Source organism: Mixophyes fleayi, chromosome 1 (assembly GCF_038048845.1).
Source record: "Mixophyes fleayi isolate aMixFle1 chromosome 1, aMixFle1.hap1, whole genome shotgun sequence".
Classification (NCBI taxonomy): domain Eukaryota; kingdom Metazoa; phylum Chordata; class Amphibia; order Anura; family Limnodynastidae; genus Mixophyes; species Mixophyes fleayi.
This window is the reverse complement of record NC_134402.1, coordinates 254,779,492-254,785,939: the sequence shown is the minus strand read 5'-3', so window position 1 is coordinate 254,785,939 and position 6,448 is coordinate 254,779,492. Positions and strand designations below refer to the sequence as shown.

General features: G+C 34.5%; 1 protein-coding gene across 3 annotated transcripts in view; it reads left to right on the top strand.

Moving 5' to 3' along the window:
* NFIB (nuclear factor I B) overlaps window positions 1–6,448 on the top strand; it is a 350,292-nt gene that overhangs the window by 100,794 nt on the left and 243,050 nt on the right. The window lies entirely within an intron of this gene.

Below are 6,448 nucleotides of genomic sequence, written 5' to 3'. Positions count from 1 at the left end.
CAAGCAGAATTAAAATAAATCTATAAGGTGAACACTTTAGGCCCTTTTGTACTTGACGCACCTATTGTCTCTATATTATAATCCTTCTAGATATTTTTGGAGCATAACATCCTTTATTGGGTTTGTGGTGTGCCATGCTTCTGTGAATTTTCTAATCAGGGGTGCTTTGGGCAGACCACTGACCCAATAATATCATCTATAGATTAAATACAGAGCCGCCATCGGGGGTTCAGGGAGTACAGCAGTATAGGGCCCGAAAAAGCCCTAGGCCCACACAGATTAATTAGGGGAGCAGGGCCTCCGCAGTGAACTAAGGGATGTGGCAGGATCTGTTTCTAGGCAGCGACAGCTCCTGAGATGTGAGGGGTGGGAGGAGGCTTCCGGTCAGAATTAAGGCAAACGGCAGCTCATCCACTTCCACTCCCAAGATGTGGGGGGGGGGGGGGTGCCATGGCTGCCACCATGGTGTCCATTCCCAGCCCCCTAAGGTGTGCTTTCTACTGAGAGAGGAGCCTGACTCCCAGAGAGAGAACTGCAACAAGGCAGAGATTCACCCTGCAACTTCCCTGACGTCACTTAACAATGCTGTCAATGGAGAGGAGCCAAAAGGAGCCAGCAAGTAAACAGAGGAGTAGCAAAGAGTTAGGGGTTAACTCTTTGCTACTCTAACTGTAGGGGTTAGATAGAGACGGGGATGTGGGGTGGCTGGACAGATCAGGGGTGGGTGTGTATAATTTAGGATCATTTTACAATGGGGGTGGGGAGAGAGAAGGAGGAGGTTCGGTCTGTTTCATTTGTCCTGGGCCTGCAATTTCTGGTGGCAGCCCTGGATAAATTTAATATTAAACTGCTTATGAGATGTACAACCCTTCCTCTTTTATATGGAATGTGTTTAGAATTGTTTAATGTACTCCTTTCTGATTGGGCTTATGGTGTGCTTTGCATCCACACTACTGCTATCTCTGTTTTCATGAGAGTCATTTCAGACACTCACAAAGGAGACTTGCCAATGTTAAACAAATTAGCTAGCAAACACTTTTAATTTCTCTGCATCAATTGCTCTGGGTCCAACATGAAAATCCACACTGGAGAATGACGGTCTGTGCAATTGTTTGCTGGAGACATTTTTCATCCTGATGGGTTTAATTTTGCTAAATACGGAAGGAGATATTAGCAAATATATAATATTTTATAAACTACCTTAAATTAGACTTCTAATAGGTTTAACTACTATATGTAACTGATGAACTGTTAGTATTACATTATATCCAGATCAATATCAAAACAGACTTTTATTTGACATACTAAGTTAACTTCTGAATAGATACAACTTCCATTTGCACATTATACAGTTCATTTTTTCTCTTGGGATTTGATTCCTTTATTGATGCACAATGCTTGATCATATTAGGTTTTGATTCATTTTTGAGTAAGATAATACATTTTTTCAAGTTGTTTGCTGGCTTATTGGATTTTTTTTGTTTTATTTGAGCTTTTCATATTTGTGTAATAATATTTCCATTTTTGAAACTTTTCTATATGCATTTGAAAATAATGCAATTTATAAGTGTTTCAAATGCACCGATTGCTGTTGGTAGATATTATTGTATTTTATAAAACCTTAATAGAATATTCTATTCATGCACATAGGAAAACCTGGAGATCATTCATATTGTGCTTTTATACCCCTAAATATCCTTCATAATAAAATGAAAATATCTTCTATTTTTAGGTCACACAGTGCTGAAGTATAAAAGCAATGCCAGACCATCAGATGTCGCTGTTGATCTATAATTGAGCCTAGGAAGATTACTCAGCAGATGTTTTTCCTGCCAAGTAAATACACATCATGTGGGCTGTCTGATATAGATCAATATTACTTTGTTCTTCCTGTGGCAGGAGGCCTTTAAAAGAATACGGAACCCATCAGCATAGGTTTTAATAGACTTTATTAATAACTGTACAGTTGTGGCTGCAAGGACTAGTGGAACAGCAATCAGGTTAGCCAGCTGTCACTAAATCTAGCAGAGCTGTCAGTACCATATATTACATGTACATCCTAGCTGCCGGAATGTTTGACAGCAGATATAGGGGATTGTTTTTTGTTTGTATTCTAAGCTTTAAACTGTGTTGTTCCAAACATTTACAAATTAACTTAAATAAATCTGCTTACATTGTAGGCAAGGCACATATAAAAACAACAACAAAATCCTAGATTTATTCATTTGTACCAATTCTTTAGTAAGCTGATGCTTGAATTATGACAAACTGAGGCACATTTTACATGCTTTCACTACGCTCACGTTTATTTACATCACCTCCCAACCCACATTAGTTTACATATAAGATATAAACAAAATAAATATATATGCAAACCATAGTCCTGTTTTTCAGTGCCATCTTCATATATATGTGTAGAGTTTGACCCAACATCTATCATTATCATTAGTTTATTTACAAGAATGCATTAGTATTTACATATACAGGGTCATGCACATACACATGATGTCTGCAAATCCTCAAATTTGAAGTGGATTGATTTTGCTCTGGTTTGGGTAGATCGATAGAGGCATCAATTCATTATCTACTCCTATGTGTTCTGAAATTTAAACCAGAAAACAGCAGGGTTAAAAAGACCATCTCAATATAGTGAATAATTCCAGATCTTATACAAATTGGGAATAATACTGTAAAAATGAAAAAGATATAAGAAGTCACGTCAGAGATCTGTGATCATATAAAAGCAGATCATATAAGATCATAGAAAAGGCCAGAGACCAACTGCCTTCATGGAACAGGCAATACATATTGCTTGTATTAAGTAATCACCATATCCAGATATGCTTTCTCCAAACATCAGAAATCATGATATATTTTTGTCACTTTTATAATAAATACTTAAAAATATATACACAGGCACACACACATAAAAGGATCTCCTCATGCAACTTGTTTTAAAGTACAGTCATACATAATGAAAAATAAGAAATAATGCACCTCTACTGCAAATGGATTTTATAATAAACTATATCTATCTATCTATCTATCTATCTATCTATCTATCTATCTATCTATCTATCTATCTATCTATCTATCTATCTATCTAACTATCTATCTGTCTATCTATCTGTCTATCTATCTATCTATCTGGCTGTCTATCTATTTATCTATCTATCTATCTGTCTATCTATCTATCTATCTATCTATCTATCTGGCTGTCTATCTATCTATCTATCTATCTATCTATCTATCTATCTATCTATCTATCTATCTATTGTGCATAGGGTTCTCTAACCTATTGCCTGACTGACCATGATAAATATTAGCTTTGAATGTTTTTCAGTGATAACCCTATATTATTACCAGCCGGGTGCATTTTCTTGGATAGGAGAAATCTACAGTTACATTTAATAACATTTGCTTTTACTAATTGCCACAATATTTTGGATTTCTCTAGTAACTGATCAGTATATCTGATGTGATTTTCCAAAAGTGATTTTACTGATTATTTACACCAAAATAAAAAAAAAATTGTCCTTTGTATATAAATATATATGTGTTTGTGTTTGTATTTTTTGTGTGTCTGTGTTGTATGTATATATAGTGCCTGAAGAAGAAATATTGTTAAGTATCACAAAACATGCAAAGTATTCAGAATAGCTCACAGACCCTTCTACAGTGGTAGCACGGAGCTGGCGTAGCATTTTAACTGTAATTTCTTGTCATATGTCATTTAGATTATAGATTAACAATCAAAACTTTACACTTTGTAATGCTACATAAATAAGAGACAAAATCTAACATATATTTTTTAATCTAATGTTATTTTGCGTTTCATAATTAATCCACTAAATACAACCTATTCTATTAATCCATAGTATTTTACAGTCAGATCAGATCTGTTGTATTTAGTCACCAGCAGAACACTGTTTTACTGATATAGTTACCAGAACATTACCATTCAGGATAGGAATAGAAGTAACTGGGAAATGGCTCTAGAACCTTCTGTGACATAACTATGCTCTTAACTAAGGTGTGAAAATTGAAAACAAATCACAATATTTCCAATGTAAGCCTGTCAGATATATTGATCAGTGAGCCAATGTTGTGGCAATTGGTAAAATATCAGGAGTTGCATTTTAGTAACTATAACCCTAGTCAACACACGGGGCTGAGAAGCCAATTTGTTTACCACAGAAAAATCTAAGCTAATATTTTCATGGTCAGACAGGTCAGAAAACCTTCTAAACTTTCACATAAACACTTCACTGTTCTTGGTCCTCATCGCTGCTTCGCCATCTGTGAAATGACTTCTCCATCCTCCACAGCTGAGAGTCTGTACAGCAGCATCTGCAGCCTATTCATACAGTGCAGTCATTCTTGTACAGAGGCATGTTGACTAAGGCCAGTTTCACACGGGCAATTTGTTGCTGTGGTGAGCAATGAATGCACTATAGAATCAACATAAGCAAAATCTGGAGCATTGTGTCTATATGCCACGACGCTCGACACTTTGGCTGCAGACAAATGGCTTCATGTTATCTTAACATGTTCAGTTTGGTAACTTTCATTTAGTTACATTTGAATATCACATGACAGCAGATAAATGGACCCATGACAAACTTGCATTTTTACCAAACGTATTTACGTACACTAACCATTTTACCATTCCGTAACCCCATAATGCTAAGTTTCTGAAGGTATAGAAAATGGATAGTTGTTTCCTGTAAAAACCAAGAAAACACCTATGGACGTTCCTAGAAAATAGACAAAACCACTAGTACATAACAAAAAGATGCTTTCTATTGCCCAGGATTAAGGAACAGTTGTTTTTTTTCATTGACAGCCTATGCACGGTTAAATGAAGGTTCTGACAGCCTGTGCACGGTTAATTCATTGTATACACCATATTAATCATGATGCAGTCACATATATAACTATACCTATCTACTATCATAAAATGTAGCAGTAATTTGTGCAGTGCTCCAACAAAGCAGGGAATGTTATCTTATCTTCAAGCTAATGCGGCTTGTTTATTCCTTTTTGCTGTTGCATGTTTCATTTCATTTTTGTACTTTAATGTCAGCCACTATGCAGAGATCACAAAAGTTAGAGGCATATTGAATTCATTGTGACACAGGCATCTTAGCACAGATGCTATCGGTGCTACAATATGACATACATATAAAGAGAGCTTAAAATGTAGCATATGGGTTTTGCAGTCCATACTCTGCATTGTATATACGCATATATTCATATCCTAATTCTGTATGCCGGGTTAGTTTTTTTCACAGTGCAATTTCATATCTAGAACTCACAGTTTAATTTGTTTGTTATTTTTTTCTTTAGAATCAGCAGGATGTATTAAAGACAAATGTTGCTGAACTCCGCTTAATGAGAACCAACTTTTCAGAGGCAATAAGCATAGCAATACTTAGAGAAGGAGCTGGACAGTAGAGTGAAGGATGAAAGGAGCTTAGTTCTCAGTAACATGGGAAGTAAGTGACCCTCACTTGTCCCTTAGAGAAGACATACATGCTAATGAGCACTTGTCTTTTCCAGTTGATTTAAATCTCATGGAACGTGATTGATAAATTGCAGACAAGGTGGTCACATATTGCTTAATATATGTGAAAGAGTATGTGCGGATAGATATATATATAGAGAGAGAGAGAGAGATCTATATCTATATATAAATAAATATATATATATATATATATATATATATATATATATATATATATATATATATTATATAAATAGATATAGATAGATATAGATATAGATCAATCTCTCTCTCTCTGTATATATATATATATATATATATATATATATGTATATACATATATATATAGATATACAAACACACACACATATACATGAATACTCATATATAGCTTATCAATATTACAGCGCAAGTTAGACCTTACTACATGTGCCCATCAACATGACAAAAAAAGGGCTGCTTTATACCAATAGGTGTTCCATTGCAATATTGTATTATATGGATCTTTTAGTGTTGCTGAGCAGAGTACGTGAACTGCTATATTATGTATTATGTATTGGCGGTCAGTTAAATCAAGAGGAAAAAAAATATATAAATATAATAAAGCACTAATGAGATTTAAGCTGTTCAATATAATTTATCAGCTGATATTTTCATAAACCATCCATAAAGGTATCAATAGATATATATCCCTTGTCGTTCCCATCCACATTAAATTGAATTTATTAAGTACAGTGTATATACAAGGAAATGCTTGTTGGTCATATCAGTGTTTGTGATATTATTACGGAGCAGCTATTTATGGCTTTCTGGATGTCTATATACATACACACATATATGTATATAATAGTTCTACAAATAGTTATGCATTATACATCATGCTATATACATATAAATAAAAGCACATTTAAACATATGTTAATTATTTGTTGTTTATAAAAA